The sequence below is a fragment of the Lissotriton vulgaris genome, chromosome 8 (genome assembly GCF_964263255.1).
Source record: "Lissotriton vulgaris chromosome 8, aLisVul1.2, whole genome shotgun sequence".
NCBI lineage: Eukaryota > Metazoa > Chordata > Amphibia > Caudata > Salamandridae > Lissotriton > Lissotriton vulgaris.
In genome coordinates this window covers 1510579927-1510600893 of record NC_141696.1, presented here as the reverse complement: position 1 = coordinate 1510600893, position 20967 = coordinate 1510579927, and positions in this window count along the sequence as shown.

Genomic DNA, 20967 nt, shown 5'->3' with positions numbered 1-20967 from the left:
CCTTTTTGTATAAAATCCTGAATAATCTGTAGAAGAGCCCATTCTCCTGCCTGCGGTATCTTATAATGACGAATACGAGCATTCTCTTTGACCTGTATAGAAAATGGCGGTATATGCAATAATCCTACGTCCGTGTCATCTGTGGCCCAAAGAGTCAGTGGAATATCATCAAATTCAGCCAGAAGGGGTGCATCCTGGGATGACCACTGCTTAGTACTCTCATCCGGACTCATCGTGATATAGACACCCGCGGGAGAGCAATAAATTGTAGCATACAGCTTCTTCAATAGATCCAAACCCATTACATTCTCACCACAGTTAGATGCCAACAAAAACAGAGACTCCACAATAAAAGGACCAACAGTCAATGCAAGGGGGTAGGAAATGGGGTCAACAACCGGTACACCTGAAAAACCTACCGAAACATTATTGGGGCCAAACAGGGCTGCCGAGGGACCATATGTCGAGAAATAGAACTCTTTGTCACACCTGTGTCCACCAAAAATTCCTTAGTCGTACCTTGCAAATCTGCTGCGACGTAAGGACCGCGCTGATCTACAGGTATCGGAACTGGTCCCTCTTTCTGTCCTTGGCTGTCCTAGAGATAGGACATACCTATGGCCTCATCCATTTCATAATCATCATTATAATACTGGCCATTTAGAGGATCATCAAAGTAGTTGTTATCAGAACGACCCTGTGAGGAAGTAACATTCTGAGCTTTCTCTGTCCCATGACCCCGTCCACCAGAACCCCGCCCTCATGGCGCTGCAACTTTCTGTAAAAGCACAGGGCACTGGCTACGCCAATGACCCTCCTTCTTACAATACGCACACTGATTTGGCCCTTAGAGTTGTCGTTGAATGTTGTCTACTAGTACATCCCCTATTATTTCCCTGAAACGCTAGCTGTAACAACACCTTTGTCTTTACATTTTTGTGTTTCTTTTCAGTCCTATCCTTTTCCTCCTGATCTCGATGTACTGAGCCATATTCAAAATCACAGAGGGGGAAGAGGTGGGCCAAGTACTCTCAGACGCCTGTAAACAAGTTGCAATTTTTGGAAGAAGATTAGAAACAAATCTATCAACAAACAATCAAACTCCTCCTTCAATAGACATATCCTGCCCACTATAGTCCAAAAAAGTATCTTCGTACCGGGTAAAGAAATCAGACACACTTTCATCCTTTTTCTGTTGACAAGCTGTCAATTTATCCCAGCTTACCTTCTTAAGCAGAATAAGGGAATGCATATATCTAATAATGCGACCTGGCAAAGCTAATACTAATATCTTGGTATCAGGATTTATCACCTGGCTACCTTTCTTTATCCCCTCCCTTAATCACACCCCATGTACCACCCAACTCTGCAACATGATCTTGAGCATGAACCTGTCTCCAAACATTAACCAGAATGAGAAGACCAAAGAACATTTCAATATCAGTAAGAGTCAATACAGTAGAAGAGGCAGCCTCTGTCACTTCTTCAGAATAAGCTGTAGGATTCTTCCTAGGATCAGTCAAATGAGCCTTAAGGTCCAAAACCTCACTTCTTTTCCATGGAGTATAAACTAATTGCTCCTGGAAACGGGCCGCTACAGCCGGTCTGGTAATATGTCCGTGCTGGTCCGTTATCGCAGGACCAGCACGGAAATATAGGATGGACCTCCCGCATCGGAAACTGAGATACCTAAGTGGGGCTCCTCTCATGTAATCTTCCCCTATAAGCAATAAAAGTTGTAACATTCCCAAATACTTGGCTCAGTTCCAGACCAGCAGCCTACACACAATCTTTAATATCAATTAGAATCTGAGGAGCTTAAGTCCCAATGTGTTGTTGCCAAAGACAATCAGACATATGCTTAAGGGAATGCTGCTGTATAAAGGATTCAAAATCTTGTATAACTTCCCAAATGTCCTCCACACTATAATTCGCATTACGAGCCCACCGCGCAGCCTGGTCAGCTATTACTTGCTTCTCTTCATCTCCCACCCCAGATCGCACTAATGGGCTCATTCGCTCGTCCAATCTCTATCCTTAAATCCACGTACTGGCATCTCAACATTCAAAGGTGTCGGAGGATGAAAAACCATGGAAGGAGAACAGTAGATGTGCTGAGGGTTACAGTTGCCAAAGACGGAGAGGAAAAAGAAGGAGCAGGAGGTGCCGAAGCCACAGCCATTGAAACAACAGCCGTGGATACAGGAACAGCTGAAACGTAACAGGCTGCTGTGACTGTAAAGAAATGGCGGTGTTAGATCTGGGGGTCTCTAGTTGGCAATGGTATTCACCTTTGTCCAAATAGGGACCCTTACTTCTAAGTCAGGATAAGGGGATTGCACTCCTAAATAACCCCTGCTCATCCCCTTGGTAGCTTGTCACGAGCAGACAGGCTTATCTCTGAGGCAGTGTGTTAAGCATTTGTGAATATACACAGTAATACAGTGAAAACACTATCGATGGACACAACACGGGTTTCATAAATATTAGTATTCTTTATATAGACTTAACACAAGACCACAAACAACAAAAATCCACAATACTATACTTAAAGTTGACTTAAAGATGAATAAAGTTGCTTAGTTCAAGTTGATGATAAATGCGACAAAGTTCTCAACAAAGTACCTAGATGCGTCACGCAAAACAAACAAAAGACTTGCAGAGTGGGAGATGCGTCGGTTCCATGATCCGGGGGGAAAGGATGCCTTGTGCCTAAATGCTTGCGCAGAGTAGGGGATGTGTTGTGATCCTTACCGGTGCGGAGATGATGCATAGATCCTCGGCCTGGGGGCCTGTTGCGATGCGCAAGATGGCGCTTCGATGCGATACAATGATCCAGTTGCGATGCGAGAAGATGGTGCCCTTGATGCGGCAATGCGATGTCGATGTGTTTACGCCCTGGCAGCCTTGCGACGACTCTGTACTTTGGAGCCCCGACAGGCCCTGCAACACATTCCTCTGGTGATGCAATGGCGACTCTCTCGATGGCGTCACGCTTCTCCGGTGATGCGACAGCAGGCAGCTTCGATGAACACACGTTTCTTGGAAGATGCGGCGGCATCACGCTTCTCCGGCGATGTGATGATTTCAGCTGCGGCGGCGACACGCTTGCTCTCGGTGCATTGCGCTTCCAGCTCCCAGCAACACGCAAATGTCTGTAGACAAAATTCCCAGCAAGGAAATTCACAGGGGGAGCTGGAGGTGAAGTCTTTTGTCCCTGAGACTTCAGCAGGAGTCAAGCACAGTTCAAGCCCTTGGAGAATATTCTGTAAGATGATGAAAGTCCATAGAAAGTTCCTTTGCCTTTCCTTGGCAATGAAGAATCCACTGCAGGCCAACCCAGCAAACAGCACACTGGCAGAGGGGCAGTCAAACTCCTGCAGATTCCTTTGGTTCTTTTCCTTGGCAAAAGGTTTCTTGTTCCCAGAAGTGATCTAAAGTTCTTGGGCGTGAGTCCCAATATGTATACCCCAAAATCCTTTGTTCTCTGAAGGTAGAGAGGCCTCTGCCTGGTCCAAACCAGTTCCTAAGCACTTTGTTTACAGGGCTCCTTCTTTCCTTTCACAGTGTAGGGCAGAAACATCAGCCGCCCCACAGGAGGTGGAGCCAGCACAGTGGAGGGAAGGCACAGCCCTGGAGCACTTTGTTAACAAGATTCCTTCTTTTCTTTCACAGTGCAGGGCAGAGACATTAGACAAGCTACAGGTGGTGGAGCCAGCATTGTAGAAGGAAGGCCCAACCCTATTCAGGTCCCAGGTGCAACTCCTCCCTCCCATCTAGATGCAGATCTCTCTATTCACCACTGGGCTGTCCCAGCCTATCTCCTGGAATCCCCCAGCCCTGTCACTCACAAACTCCAGACAAGGAATACACAACCTAGCAGAGGCAGGCCTGGACAGTTAGGCAAGAAAACACCTACTTTCTAAAAGTGGTATTTTCAAACACTGAATGTTAAAACCAACTTTACTAAAAGATGTATTTTATCATTCTGAGTTCAGGCATACTAAATTCGAATTTCTACCATGTTCCCTGAGTCAGTTAGGATTATAAGAATGTAATAATCTAACTACCCATTCTGGCCTATGGAGAACAGGTAGCCTTGCAATAGTGAAAAATGAAAATGGCTGTAATTCACTATTAGGACATGCTACACACACCAGGGCATGTCCTACCTTATACTTACAATGCATCCTGCCCGTGGGCCTACCATAGGGGTGTCTGATATGAAGCAAAAGGAAGGTTTAGGGACTGGTAAGTCGGTACTCTTGCCAAGTCGACATGGCAGTACTAGACTGCACACAGGCCTTGCAATGGCAAGCCTGAGACACACTTTACAAGCTGCTTCTGTGGGTGGCACAATCAGTTCTGCAAGCCTACCAGCAGCATTTGATTTATAAGCTGTGGGCACACATGGTGCACTGTACTAGGGTCTGAGAAGTAAATCAAATAACCAAATCATGGAATCACTAAGTAGTACATCAATTTAACATAGAGAGCACTTGCACTGTGGCACTGAATAGCAGTGGCACAGTGCCAAAAGTATATAACCAGCAAAACATATCAAAAACAGAGGAGGCAATCAGTAAAAATGGAAGGGAGACTCACGCCAATGATGCCAGGTCTAACACGCGGGATATATCCTCTGGGGGGCATAAGGGGCGGGGTCGAGTGTCTAACAACTCCTTTACAAAAGTATGGTCTTCTTTAGTCAAATAAGATTTATCTATATGCAACTGAAATCTCCTATCTTCACCTTCAATTCCAGACTCTTGTTTTTCTCTCTCATATGCCACAGCTTTCTGTGTCAATGTTTGTATTTTCCCTTTCCGTGCCTCTCTCTCCATCTCTAACCGTCTCTGCCTAACCGCCTTCTGCTAAGTTCTAAGGGAATCAAACATAGACTGTCTACTTCGTTTCTTAAATAATTGCTCCTGTAAAAACCCAATTTTTTTTTCAACCAAACTACCCGTCCACGCCACTGTAACTCGGCATTGTCCCTCGTATATTTGTGCCATAATGTACTAAACATATTAGGGCCAAGACCATGCTTCACATACATATCAAAATTAGGGCTGCCTTCAGGAGTCACCGGCTGAGCTTCTTCCAATCGAGCACCTGCAGAACAACGACAACACGGATACAAGATTTTACTAAGACTAGGCATTTTTTTTTTAAAGAAAAACAAGTTCATTATTTCTTCCTAGCAAAGTAGGTGCTAATACTTTTATCAAAAACGGTCTTCAGAACATCCCAAACTCAAACCACTATGGTATCATATCCCCAAAATAAACTCACCTGATATGAGTAGCACAAACTAACCAATTCTCCACTGCCGAATCCAATGGTTTTGCCCCTCGGGACTCCAGTCGGGATGACCACTTGGCGAGGCACCATCCGGCATGACAGAATTGGCAGCTGCAAGCAAATAATACTCTTTGTGCAGGGATCCCTGAGCCGTCAGTCTGACCCGATGATGTCCTTGGCCCCCCCTCTGCAGAAAGGGGATGGATCAATCACCCGAAGGGAGTTCCTGTTCGGGCGCCAACTGAAGGAAGTGGCCCGATTAGGGTGACTAAGGACCACCTCTCAGCCTTCCATACCAAATGAAGAGTCGGTCAGACAGTAGAGGATGCCTGTAAGGTGACAGCCACGCTATACAAATGTTTTAAATAAATAAATAATGCAAACCATTAACGGTTTATTAGATACACTCAGAGCAGAGCCCAGTCTGCCCAGTTGCTAGGAGTGCTGCAGAGGAACTAACATCGAAAAGCATACGTTTCGTAACTGGGCCAAAACCCGCCCATAGTGGATTTTTCCAGGCAGGTGCTGCTAAGCACTGTAACACAAGTAAAAGCACTCAGCACTTGTATCTTACACAAAGTTACAAAGTCCAAGGTTGTTCCATTCGGGCCCTGCACCAGACAAGTGGGAGAGGGCCTTTATCTAGAGAGAAAGGTATGCGCTTCTATGAACAGTCTGTTCATTAGTGAAGCAAAACCTAACATTGCAGAAACAAAACAGAACAGAGGCCTTTTCTCAGAAATAGCTAAGGATTATGATTCAAAATGGCGCCTGAACAGAAAACGGTGGTGCGAATGCTACCTTTACATGGGCAATGCACAAACACAAATATTTCTATTCTAACAGTAGGACACAGCGAAGACAGCATGAGCCAACACTTGAACTAGCTTGGACCCCCCTGCACCCGCAGCCCCCCTCCGCCCCTCTGGCTCCTCCTGCCCTGCAGCCCCCAGTGACACTCACTGACCCCGAGCACCCTTGTATCAAAGGAGACCGCTGCGGCGTGTTCACTTGACTACTCCAGCACCTTAATCAACATGGACGCCTCTCATCTCAGCCCCTTCACAAGAAAGGTTACGCCGCAGCCTGGCCGCGCGCCGGCGGAGGCTCTGCTTGACCTTTTCGCTGCTAATTAGAGGCGGGGGATATTAAGCATCTCCTAATGCTTCTAATTACGGCCCAGCTCATGTTCTCATTGCCAGCCCGTCTGTGATGAGCGCTCGACTCAAGCAGAAAATTGGAGCATTGATGGAGCCATGTGCACCAGGCTCCCTGCTGGGATCCATCCGGGACCCCGGGGGGGTCTGGGAGGGGGGAGGGCTGGGGGGAGGGGGGTGGCGGGTGAGAGGGGGAGGTATGAGGGGGTGATGTAAACGGGACTCTGTGGAATGGGGCCGGTGGGAGGAGGGGTGATGTAATAGAAGACAGCCCACCTTATAATAGCTTATCTTTATCTAGCGCTGAATACATCAACTGTGTTTGTAGGAGCTTTAAATAAAGGATGCTCCTATATTACCCAATTTAATGGTAACTAATTTATCAACAGTGTAAGAATAAAAGGCCAAACTGGCCCTGACAGTATTGGAATTTGTGTCTTGAAGGTCAGTATTCTGGGTCTTTTCTCCACAAGCTCGGGGAACAACCACACCACAAAACAGATGTTTCAGAAAGAAAATCAACGTGGGTTGTCTAAAAAACACACTCTATTAAAAAGTGCTCTTAACCTTTGGCCTCTTTCTATTGTCAGAGTCATTCTAGGGCCCAACTTAAGAGTCTCCATTCCATGTGAAACAGTTTTCGTGCAACAAAAATGATTATTTACTAGCAGTGATTGTGGAGTGCATAATTTAGATCACAGACAGCGAGTGTAAAACCTGCTGAGTTATCCACAGGCCAAGCAGTCCTTCAATTAAATGTACAATTTTATGCTACAGACCACTCTGCTCACAGATCATGTGCTACTGTGCGCACAGTATGGGTTAGAAAGCACAGAATGTGGGCTACGCCCATTTGTTTCCAGGCCCTGCAGTACTGTGTTTACAGTATCAGTTCAGCAGCACAGAATGTTGACCATGCCCATTTGTTTACAGGCCTTGCAGTACTGTGTTTACAGTATCAGGTCAGAAGCACAGAATGCTGGCCATGTCCATTTGTTTACAGGCCCTGCAGTACTGTATTTACAGTATCATTTCAGCAGGCACAAAATGTTGACCATGCCCATTTGTTTACAGGCCCTGCAGTACTGTGTTTACAGTATCAGTTCAGAAGCACATAATGCTGGCCATACCCATTTGTTTACAGGCCCTGCAGTACTGTATTTACAGTATCATTTCAGCAGCACAGAATGTTGACCATGCCCATTTGTTTACAGGCCCTGCAGCACTCCTTGGTCCAATGCATCCCAAGGTATGCCCTCTAAGTCCTGGGCCTCTGATCTAGCAAATTTCTTCACCAGCAAGATTAAGCTTATCCAGGACTCTTTTCCACTGGGGGCGCCCTTGTGGCGAATCAAGTCCGAGGACGAATCGGGCCTCGTGGCTTCGCTAGGCCCCACGCTGGCCGTTTTTCCATCTATCTCTGCCTCTGCCTCCTTAGTGCTTATGGGCAATCTTAAATCTGGGTCGCCCTTGGACCCCTGCCCGGCCAAATTCTTGGCAAAAATGGCGGAAGTCATAAATCCGCTGGTGAATCCTCTCCTGAATCTTTTGCTGAGCCAGGGATTGGTTCCGCAGGTCTGGAAGCAGGCAATGGTCATCCCATTGCTGAAGAAGCCTGGTCTCGATCCTGAGGCTCCGGTCAATTATAGACCGATTTCTCTTCTGCCGGCTCTCACGAAAATTGTTGAGAAACACGTACACACTGTGCTCTCCAATTTTCTGGAAACACATGAGATTCTGCATGCCACTCAATCCGGCTTCCGCCCGAACCTCAGTATAGAGACCGCGCTCCTGGAAGTGTCAGAAGCCATTAAAGGTGTTCTGGATTCCGGGGGCTGGTCATGTTGGATCTGTCGGCGGCCTTCGACACCGTCCCCCATGAGGGCCTTCTCGCAAGACTCTATGAGATTGGCCTAAGGGGTAAGGTGTTCAGCTGGTTTTCATCTTTTCCAGCTGGTCGCCGACAAACGGTCTGGGCCTCCCCAGACTCTGCCGTGATGCCGCCATTGGGAGTCGGGGTCCCGCAGGGCTCTATATTGAGCCCGACCCTCTTTAACATCTTTATGACCCCTCTGGCGGCGTTGGCGGAGTCGTTCGGGGCCCAGATCGTATCCTATGCCGACGACACCCAGCTCCTCTTTTCTTGTAAGAGGGGAGGATACTTCGATGGAGAGAGTATCGGGGATTGCCTTGGGGCTGTTTTCAAATGGTTCCAGCTGAACAGCCTCAAGTGCAACCCGGATAAGTCGGAGGTACTCTTCTTCGGGTGTGCGTCGGATCCTGACTGGCAAGCTTGGTGGCCCATTAACATGTCCCCCCCGTCCTGTTCATCTCAAGTAGCTAAGAACTTAGGGGTCAAGATGGACAAGGGTCTGACGTTGAGATCCCAGATCCTAGGGGTGACGGGCACATGTTTTGGCCTCCTGAAGATGCTGCGGAGGTTTTTACCTCTCCTGTCTGAGGAACACAGGAAGCTGACTGTGCAGTCTCTGATCGGGTCCAGGTTGGACTATGCCAACGTCCTTTACCTGGGCCAGCCAGAGTACCTGTTGCAGCGGCTTCAAGTGGGGCAGAACGCTGCCGCGAGGGCCATTTATGGCCTTAACAGGCGAGCCAGTGTTGCTGGCCTTCTGCAGACCTTACATTGGCTCCCTATCCGCAAACGGATCGCTTTTAAGGCATTAACCCTGGCCTACAAGGCTTTCCACGCGGTGGGTGCCAAGTATCTCCAAAGAAGACTTGCCTTCTATCAACCCGGCCCGCTCTCTCAGATCAGAATCTCTGTTTTTGGCGGTTGTGCCTCGCGTTAAGAGAGCTCGCATTGGAGGCCGCTCCTTTGGATTGCTGGCACCACAGCTGTGGAACACCTTGCCGCTGACACTCCGTGGAGCCACTAGTTTACTTGCATTCAGGAAAGGCCTCAAAACTTGGCTGTTTGCCCTCTAGGCTGTTCCTCTTTTCTTTTTCTGATTCTGTTTTTTATTTTGCTTTTATCACAGTGTTGTGTTATTCTGCTGCAGATCTTATTATTAAAGCGCCGGGACACTCTTTTTGAGTAGCCGTGCGCAATACAAAAATAAATATAACATAACATAACATAACACTGTGTTTACAGTATCAGTTCAGCAGCACAAAATGTTGACCATGCCCATTTGTTTACAGGCCCTGCAGTACTATGTTTACAGTATCAGTTCAGAAGCACATAATGCTGGCCATGCCCATTTGTTTACAGGCCCTGCAGTACTGTTTTTACAGTATCATTTCGGCAGCACAGAATGTTGACCATGCCCATTTGTTTACAGGCCCTGCAGTACTGTGTTTACAGTATCAGTTCAGAAGCACAGAATCCTGGCCATGCCCATTTGTTTAAAGGCCCTGCAGTACTGTATTTACAGTATCGGTTCACCAGCACAGAATGTGTGCCAGGTGCATTTGTTTACAGGGACAGCAGTACTGTGCACACAGTATCTGTTCAGAAGCACAGAATGTTGGCCACGCCCATGTGGTTACAGGCCCTGCAGTACTATGCGCAGTGTCTGTAGCACTGTGAGGTCAGTATAATTTAGAATTACAGAATGTTGAACATGACCTTGTAGTACTGTAATACTGTGTCTGTAGTAATCTGAGTACAGGAACGGTTCAAACGCACAGTATATGGAGCATGTTAGTTTGTTTACAGATCCTGCAGTGCTTTGAGTACAGTAACAGTTTAATAGCACTGCATGTTAAACATGCCCATTTGGTAACAGACCTGGCAGTACTGTGTCTAGTACCCGGGGAGTACAGGAACGGTTTATAAGCACAGAATGCGGAGCATGTTCATTTGTTTACAGATTCTGCAGTGCTGTGAGTAAAGTAACAGTTTGGAAGCACAGAATGTTGACCATGCCCATTTGTTTACAGGCCTTGCAGTACTGTGTTTACAGTATCAGTTCAGAAGCACAGAATGCTGGCCATGTCCATTTGTTTACAGGCCCTGCAGTACTGTATTTACAGTATCATTTCAGCAGCACAAAATGCTGGCCATACCCATTTGTTTACAGGCCCTGCAGTACAGTATTTACAGTATCATTTCAGCAGCACAGAATGTTGACCATGCCCATTTGTTTACAGCCCCTGCAGCACTGTGTTTACAGTATCAGTTCAGCAGCACAAAATGTTGACCATGCCCATTTGTTTACAGACCCTGCAGTACTGTGTTTACAGTATCAGTTCAGAAGCAAATAATGCTGGCCATGCCCATTTGTTTACAAGCCCTGCAGTACTGTATTTACAGTATCTTTTCGGCAGCACAGAATGTTGACCATGCCCATTTGTTTACAGGCCCTGCAGTACTGTGTTTACAGTATCAGTTCAGAAGCACAGAATCCTGGCCATGCCCATTTGTTTACAGGCCCTGCAGTACTGTATTTACAGTATCAGTTCACCAGCACAGAATGTATGCCAGGTGCATTTGTTTACAGGGACAGCAGTACTGTGCACACAGTGGAGAAGTGTGGCTCACTGGTTAGAGGAGGCAGACCTGGAAGCAGAGGTCAGCCCAGGACCAGGGTTGAATTCCCGGCTCGGCGGGGTCTTGAGTCCTAAAATGTCCATGGACTCGACAATTCTCGCTCCGGTGCCTACTCGATTCACGGGTTCACACTCTGCGACTCTGGGCAATAGCTTGCTTAATCTCCACAACGGCCTCTCGCGGCGGGATGCCTGCCTTTCACCTTGCGGATACCCTGCCGGGGTTATCTCACAGGGGAATACCAGGACGGGTTCCCTAAGCAAGCGCTTAGAAACCGCTCGGTGATTTGCGCTATATAAATTCCTGTACATTTACATTGACAATATCTGTTCAGAAGCACAGAATGTTGGCCACGCCCATGTGTTTACAGGCCCTGCAGTACTGTGCGCAGTGTCTGTAGCACTGTGAGGTCAGTATAATTTAGAATTACAGAATGTTGAACATGACCTTGTAGTACTGTAGTACTGCGTCTGTAGTAATCTGAGTACAGGAACGGTTCAAACGCACAGTATATGGAGCATGTTAGTTTGTTTACAGATCCTGCCGTGCTTTGAGTACAGTAACAGTTTAATAGCACTGCATGTTAAACATGCCCATTTGGTAACAGACCTGGCAGTACTGTGTCTAGTACCCGGGGAGTACAGGAACGGTTTATAAGCACAGAATGCGGAGCATGTTCATTTGTTTACAGATTCTGCAGTGCTGTGAGTACAGTAACAGTTTGGAAGCACAGAATGTTGACCATGCCCATTTGTTTACAGGCCTTGCAGTACTGTGTTTACAGTATCAGTTCAGCAGCACAAAATGTTGACCATGCCCATTTGTTTACAGGCCCTGCAGTACTGTGTTTACAGTATCAGTTCAGAAGCACAGAATGCTGGCCATGTCTATTTGTTTACAGGCCCTGCAGTACTGTATTTACAGTATCAGTTCAGCAGCACAAAATGTTGACCATGCCCATTTGTCTACAGGCCCTGCAGTACTGTGTTTACAGTATCAGTTCAGAAGCACATAATGCTGGCCATACCCATTTGTTTACAGGCCCTGCAGTACTGTATTTACAGTATCATTTCAGCAGCACAGAATGTTGACCATGCCCATTTGTTTAAGGCCCTGCAGCACTGTGTTTACAGTATCAGTTCAGCAGCACAAAATGTTGACCATGCCCATTTGTTTACAGGCCCTGCAGTACTGTGTTTACAGTATCAGTTCAGAAGCACATAATGCTGGCCATGTCCATTTGTTTACAGGCCCTGCAGTACTGTATTTACAGTATCATTTCGGCAGCACAGAATGTTGACCATGCCCATTTGTTTACAGGCCCTGCAGTACTGTGTTTACAGTATCAGTTCAGAAGCACAGAATTCTGGCAATGCCCATTTGTTTACAGGCCCTGCAGTACTGTATTTACAGTATCAGTTCACCAGCACAGAATGTATGCCAGGTGCATTTGTTTACAGGGACAGCAGTACTGTGCACACAGTATCTGTTCAGAAGCACAGAATGTTGGCCACGCCCATGTGGTTACAGGCCCTGCAGTACTGTGCGCAGTGTCTGTAGCACTGTGAGGTCAGTATAATTTAGAATAACAGAATGTTGAACATGACCTTGTAGTACTGTAATACTGTGTCTGTAGTAATCTGAGTACAGGAACGGTTCAAACGCACAGTATATGGAGCATGTTAGTTTGTTTACAGATCCTGCAGTGCATTGAGTACAGTAACAGTTTAATAGCACTGCATGTTAAACATGCCCATTTGGTAACAGACCTGGCAGTACTGTGTCTAGTACCCGGGGAGTACAGGAACGGTTTATAAGCACAGAATGCGGAGCATGTTCATTTGTTTACAGATTCTGCAGTGCTGTGAGTACAGTAACAGTTTGGAAGCACCGAATGTTGAACATGTCCATTTGTTTACAGACCTTGCAGTACAGTGTCTGTAATACTGAGAGTTCTAAAGAGGGTTAAAAGTACTGAATGTCGAACATGTTTATTAATTGCCAACCATGCAGTGCTGTGAGTACTGGATCTGCTTCGAAGCACTGAACGTCGAACATGTCCACTTGTTTACAGATCCTGCGGTACTGTGTCTGTACTGCTCTAAGTGCAGTGTCAGTTTAGAAGCATTGCATGTCAATACTCTGAGTACAGCTGCCAGTTGAAGGTCAAACATGTTCCATTGTTTACAGGTCTTGCTGTACTGTGTCTGTGAGTCAGTACCAGTTTAGAAGCACTGATGCTGAACATGTCTGTTTACATACCCTACAGCACTGTGAGTGCTCTGCCAGTGTAGAATCACTAAATGTCGACATGTCCGTTTGTTAACACATCCTTCAGTGCTGTGGGTATCAGTTTAGGAGTAATGTCGATCAGTTGAACATGTTTTGTTTACAGACCCTGTAACCTGCAGTACTGAGTCCAGTATCTGTTTAGGAGCACTGGTGCGTTCAATGGAAATACAGAAGTGCAGGTACTCTCCCATTAAAAGCATTGTACCAATGCTGAGAAGTGGTGGTACGCACCCCTTCAAATTAAAGAAGTACGAGTCCTCAGTCCCTGCAAGTTTAAAATAAGGAGAAGCACTGAATATCGAGCAAATCTGTTTACAGAGCCCAGAGTATTGTTAAAACAGCATCTGTTTAAAAGCACTGAATGTCAACTGTGTCTGTTTGTTTACATTCCCTGTCAGTACAATCTCAGGTCAGAAGCACTGAATGCCGAACATATCCATTTGACTCCAGTCTCACTGGTACATGATCAGTTATGGAGCACTGGATATCAAACAAGTCAATTTTTTACAGATCCTTTGTTGCTGTAGTAAAGTGTTAGCATTACAGCACTGAATGTTGAACAAACCCTGCATTACTGTGAGTAAAATACAAGTTTAGAAGGCCTGAATTTTGCACATTGCTATTTGTTTACAGGTGCTGTGGTATACTATGGTAAACATCGTTTACCACGAATGCGAAACCACGCATGCCATTACAACATGTTCATTACAACGACCGTGTTGTTACAACACATTCCATTACAATACAAGCCGGAACAACAACTTGCTGTAGGGGGCAGAAGGTGCGGGATTTAAAATCCAACACCTTCCCTACTGCTGCACAGTCTGGAGTTGGTATAGGGAATTATACTATTCCAAAATCTAGCCCCCCCCCCCCCCCACAGCAAGTCGTTGTTCAGACTTGGTTGTAATGGAATGCAAGGGAACAAAGCGTAGTTGTAACGACTGCACTGAATGTTTCCTCTGAGTACCGAATTAGTGTAGAAGCATTGTACATGTCTGTTTACAGATACTGAGGACCCATAGTACGGTATCAGTTTAGAAGCACTGAACGCCGAACAAGTCCATTTGTTTACAAAATCCTGCAGCGCTGTGGTACAGTCAACTTTACAAGCACTGAGTGTCACGCAAGTCATTTTATTTACAGATCCTGTGGTACTGCAGGACAGTATCTGGATAAAACTCTGAATATCGACCAAGTCCATTTGTTTACGGACCCTGCATTAGTGTGTCTGAGGAAAAACAAGTCAGTTCATTTACAGATCCTGCAGCGCTGTGGTTCAGTATCAGTTCAGAAGCTGACTGGATGAACAGCAATCACCTTAAATTGAATCCGGACAAAACGGAAGTCATCCTCACAGGTGGCCTAATGAACCCCTGGAGCCCCCTCTTCTGGCCTAAAGATCTGGGACAACCCCCCACCCTCTCTACCTCTGCCAAAACCCTGGGGGTTATAATCAACAGCAATCTTACCATGAACAAACAAATTGGAGCGGTGGTCTCTACTTGCTGTTTCCAGCTAAGAAAAATTTGTAGATTCCTTAGCCAGGAAGCAAAGATTCAGACATTCCTTGCAATGTTAATATCCCACATCGACTACGCCAACTCCCTTTATTTTGGCATCCCGACCTACCTCATCAACCGACTTCAAATGATTCAAAATCAGGCAGCCAGGTTGGTTCTTCAAGCAAATAGGCGCCAACATACCACCCCACTGCTAAAGAAGCTACACTGGCTCCCTATAACCCAGAGATGCGCCTTCAAAGTGGGATGTATCATTTTCAAATCCTTGAACAATAAAAACCCTAAATCCATCGATAACTTGATCAACAGATACATTCCCACTCGCAATCTGCGATCTGCCCATCTGCACCTTCTGGTCATACCCCCTTTATGGCTAAAACGCGCTGGAGGGACAAGATTCGCCATCCTAGGCCCCAAATTGTGGAACTCCTTACCTCTGGAAGCTAGAGCGTGCACAGACCTCATGAGATTCCGTAAACTACTAAAAACGTGGCTATTCAAGCAGGCATACTATTAACACCTCAGTTTATCACCTTTAGATCAGTGCCAAGAAACCTACCTGGTGTACGTGCGCTATACAAATAAAGATTAACATAACATAACATAACAGAAGCACTGAATGTCGAGATGCCTGTTTGCTTACAGATTCAGCGGTGCTGCGGTGAAGTATCAGTTCAGAAGCCCTGATGGTCAGAGATGGCTGTGTTCAGCAGTGCTGTGGTACAGTTCAGAAGCACTGAATGTCTGAGATATCGGTTCGTTTACAGATTCAGCGGTGCCCTGGTGCAGTATCATTTCAGAAGCCCTGATGGTCAGAGATGGCTGTGTTTAGCAGTGCTGTGGTACAGTTCAGAAGCACTGAATGGCGGAGATATCTGTTTGTTTACAGAATGATCCTGCGGTGCTGTTGTACAGTTCAGAAGCACTGAATGTCGGAGATGTCTGTTTGTTTACAGAATAATCCTGTCGTGCTGTGGTACAGTTCAGAAGCACTGAGTGTCGGAGATGCCTGTTTGTTTACAGATTCAGCGGTGCTGTGGTGAAGTATCAGTTCAGAAGCCCTGATGGTCAGAGATGGCTGTGTTCAGCAGTGCTGTGGTACAGTTCAGAAGCACCTAATGTCGGAGATATCGGTTTGTTTACAGATTCAGCTGTGCTGTGGTGCAGTATCATTTCAGAAGCCCTGATGGTCAGAGATGGCTGGGTTCAGTAGTGCTGTGGTACACTTCAGAAGCACCTAATGTCGGAGATATCGGTTTGTTTACAGATTCAGCAGTGCTGTGGTGCAGTATCATTTCAGAAGCCCTGATGGTCAGAGATGGCTGTGTTCAGCAGTGCTGTGGTACAGTTCAGAAGCACCTAATGTCGGAGATATCGGTTTGTTTACAGATTCAGCGGTGCTGTGGTGCAGTATCATTTCAGAAGCCCTGATGGTCAGAGATGGCTGGGTTCAGCGGTGCTGTGGTACAGTTCAGAAGCACCTAATGTCGGAGATATCGGTTTGTTTACAGATTCAGCGGTGCTGTGGTGCAGTATCATTTCAGACGCCCTGATGGTCCGAGATGGCTGTGTTCAGCAGTGCTCTGGAACAGTTCAGAAGCACTGAATGGCGGAGATATCCGTTTGTTTACAGAATGATCCTGCGGTGCTGTTGTACAGTTCAGAAGCACTGAATGTCGGAGATGTCTGTTTGTTTACAGAATAATCCTGTGGTGCTGTGGTACAGTTCAGAAGCACTGAATGTCGGAGATGCCTGTTTGTTTACAGATTCAGCGGTGCTGTGGTGAAGTATCAGTTCAGAAGCCCTGATGGTCAGAGATGGCTGGGTTCAGCAGTGCTGTGGTACACTTCAGAAGCACCTAATGTCGGAGATATCGGTTTGTTTACAGATTCAGCAGTGCTGTGGTGCAGTATCATTTCAGAAGCCCTGATGGTCATAGATGGCGGTGTTCAGCAGTGCTGTGGTACAGTTCAGAATCACCTAATGTCGGAAATATCGGTTTGTTTACAGATTCAGCGGTGCTGTGGTGCAGTATCATTTCAGAAGCCCTGATGGTCAGAGGTGGCTGTGTTCAGCAGTGCTGTGGTACAGTTCAGAAGCACCGAATGTCGGAGATATCGGTTTGTTTACAGATTCAGCGGTGCTGTGGTGCAGTATCATTTCAGAAGCCCTGATGGTCAGAGGTGGCTGTGTTCAGCAGTGCTGTGGTACAGTTCAGAAGCACTTAATGTCGGAGATATCGGTTTGTTTACAGATTCAGCGGTGCTGTGGTGCAGTATCATTTCAGAAGCCCTGATGGTCAGAGATGGCTGTGTTCAGCAGTGCTGTGGTACAGTTCAGAAGCACCTAATGTCGGAGATATCGGTTTGTTTACAGATTCAGCGGTGCTGTGGTGCAGTATCATTTCAGAAGCCCTGATGGTCAGAGGTGGCTGTGTGCAGTGCTGTGGTACAGTTCAGAAGCACTGAATGTCGGAGATATCCGTTTGTTTACTGATTCAGCTGTGGTGCAGTATCAGTTCAGAAGTACTGATTGTCAGAGATGCTTGTTTGTTTACAGGTGCAGCGGTGCTGTGAGTACTCTTATCGGTGAGTGTGGCTGTGTCGGTAAGTGTGCTTCTAAAGTCCTTTGGACACCACAGCCTCACCAGGGACTGCGATGCAAGAGACGTATTGAAAAGTTATTGTTGAAACTATAAAACATTCCGGAAAGTCATTCTTTTCCCACAAGGGAGAAAGAAAGCTACATGCAATCTCATGCCTCCCACGCAAGTATATTTCCGCCTCGTTGTGATGTTTGCGCCCAATTTACTGCACTTTAAAGCCACTATTATATGACACATTCCTTCCCACTGGTTCATTTCATGCCGTCTCTCCGTGACTGCTTCAGCCCATCTCTGCTTCTCTTCTGCAGTCTTAGCTCCAATCTTCGCTCTGCAATGCTTCTCCCCACCGAGCTGGCTGTATCCTTCTACAAGTCCGACTCTGAGCCTCATCTTTACATAACGATGTAGCGCTGATGCTCAATGTTGTGCTGTTTATCCACCTCGGAAGAAGCAAAGACTAACACTCCAACCTATGAATTTCAAGTTACAGACAATCCGTGCTTTAGTCCTCTGAGCTATCTTATCTGCCGTGTCTATATTTCTTTCCTCTGTTGCCTCCTAATCTTTCTTTTACCCCTCTCATCCTCAATAGCTTCGTTTGTCTATTTCTGTACTTCCTTTGACCTCTTCGATTTTCCTCTTTCTTTATTTTCTTTGTGTCCATCGTTGATTTATTTGTTCTTTATTTTTCTTCATTTTTTTCTTCATTTATTTTCCTTCCTTCTGTTTCTTTCAGCTGCTCAACCCTATGACCTGGACGTGGTCAAAGAGTGCATGACGTCACTTCCGCTTGTAGTGACATGTTGGAGGTTTCTTCTCTGCTGCATTATACTTTCGGGGAATTAAGCTATCTTTATCACATGTACACTCTTTTCTCTGCTAGTCTCGTGCGCTTGATGTTTCAGACTTCTTCATAGAAGCCCTGTAAGTATTTCCTAATTCTCATATTTATGTGTGGCACTGTACGGGTGCCAATGTGCCATCTGGGAGTCCTTGCCTAAATGTTGTCCTGGGTGCATGTCCATTTGATCATGTATGTGGATGTTCCTTCTGTGAAAGCTGAGGTTTTTGCCCATCAACGTGGAAAACACTGAACTCTGGTACAACATGGGAGAAATTAGAGTTTGCGTATGACTGTGATTATCTTATGAAGATGGTGGTTAACACCTGTCATGGCGTCTCTTGTCAAACTGAAGAGCGTAGACCATTGAGTGAGCTCTACGGAGTCTCAGCAACAACATGGTGCTGGTCAGTGCTTGAAATGGAAAATAGAAGTGCAGGTACTCTGTGCCAGAGTTGTTTCTGAGAAGTGCTGGAACTCTCCAATTAAAGATATTACATTTCTCTTGAGGAGTGCCGGTACTCTCCTCTTCAAAATAAAAAAAGTGCTGGTACTCCGTACCATTTAAAGCACTTTAGTTGGTAGAATCTCTCTAAAGTCTGTATATTGTATCTAGATTGTACCTCACCTGATTTATGCAGCCTCCTACACTGCGACAAGACCACTGGGCAGATCTTGCGAGTACGTTGTATGGAAGGAGCTGCTGGGTCCTTGTCAAGTTGTTCCGACTCTTGCTGTGAGAGGATAGCACTTTCTGACATAGGTGAAGCTGAACTTGTTCAGTCAACAGTGTCATTGTTATACAATCAATGGTCAGCAAGTTTTAACAATTCCATCCCACGCTTGTGCTCCAGGCACTTCTCAGAAACCCCAGAATGCCTTGCGTGTTCCATAAACACTTCTCAGAGCACCCTTTCTAGTGTGTGCTCTAAAGATTTCTGAAAAACACCATCCCTTGTTTGTTCTGAGATGTCTCAAAAATACCAGATCTTCCTTGTTCTATGAATATTTCTCAAAATAAGTTGCCTATTTTGTTGTCTAACGACTTCTCAGAAGTACCATACCTCTCTTGTCTCCTAAAGACGTCCCCAAAATATTATACCTCGCTTGTTCTCCAAAGACTTCTCAAACATCCCCTTACTGTCTCATTCTCCACAGACTTCTTAAATATGCCATCCATTGATTGTTCTTTAAAGACTTCGGAAATACCTTTCCTTACTTGTTCTCTCAATGCTCCTCAAAGGTACCATACCTTGTTGGTTCTCCAAAGGTGTCTTAAAAACATTATAGTTAGGCGAATTTGTCAGTGACAACATTAATGTTTTGAACTAATTAATGATGCTTCATATTATTCTGAGCTATTTTTAACCTAGTGTCAGGCCTCTACTGCCTACTAGTTTATAGAGAAATGTGTACAAAAGAAGCGTGCATGACATCATCAGCAATGTCTTGGGAAAGGACTAAGGGCGGCAAATGGCAGATCCCCATCTGATAGACATGGGGCTTACATATTTAATAATGGACTTAGTGCTAGCCGCATTAATTATCTAGTGACCAATTTCCAGCTATGGTATGCGCTGAGGGACCTGGTGGTAAGAGATCAGCTAGAGAGTGACCACAACCCCCTGTGTTCAGTTTTTGATTTACTGACGAAGAAAGAAAATAATCCTCCTCGTAATGAAGTCATCACCCTGGATGTCGCACCCACAAATGATAAGAGGCGACTAAAATGGGTAAACTTACTTGAGAATTCTGACGTCCTTGGAAAAATCTCCTTAGATACTAATAGTGCAATAGCTACACTAGAAGCACTTTTGACCAATTCCGTAACCCCTGAGTCTGTAATAGGAAACCATGAAGAATTCTTTGCTCAGCTCGGTACCTATTTTTGTAAGCATTGCAAGACCCTGGGTAATCACTCTATTAATATTTGTAAATGGTTTAATGCTGAATGCAAGGAGGCACATAGATCCCTAGGGGGTGCAATCAGAGAGGGGGATCCCATCAAAGTGCGTATTGCAAGGCAAACCTATAAGAAAGTACAGGAGAAGCCCAAGAAAATCTGGGATGAGAACAGATGGCAGGACCTCAAACATGCTTGTGAAAGTAAAAATCCAAAACAATTTTAGGATGTCGTAAAGTGGGGGAGTGGTGGCAGGCCGCCAGAACCAATAAACCATGTAATCCAGGATCAATGGGTTCGTTATTTTAAACCCCAAGACGCCCGTAGTTTAGAGGACCATGAGATGGCTGAACTCTTATACTCTTATTTCCATGATCCGGCTTTCAACCAGGCTGATGTCAACCTTGGTCTGGGAGCAGTAATGGGTGGTAAAGCTTCGGGTTTTGACGGACGGAATTCCCGCTGACATATTCCTTTTTGACAAAACTAAATGGAGTCAGTACATCATGATTTTAACAAATGAAATTGCCAAGGGTGCACTAGTCCCGGACTCATGGAAAGGGGCAGAGGTAATCCCTGTTTTTAAAAAGGGGGACAAATCTCAGCCTGGAAATTACAGACCAATCAGCTTAATTGATTCCTCCAAAAAAACATCCTGGGTCGACTTATACTAAATAAGGTCCAGGATGGGATTGATGAGCAGGGTATATTATCACCACTCCAAGCAGGGTTTTGCGCACGTATGAGTACTATTGACCAGATATTTCATTTCCCAATTCTAGAGTGAGAGACAGTAGTCCAGGACAAGGGCAGCGTATACACTGCCTT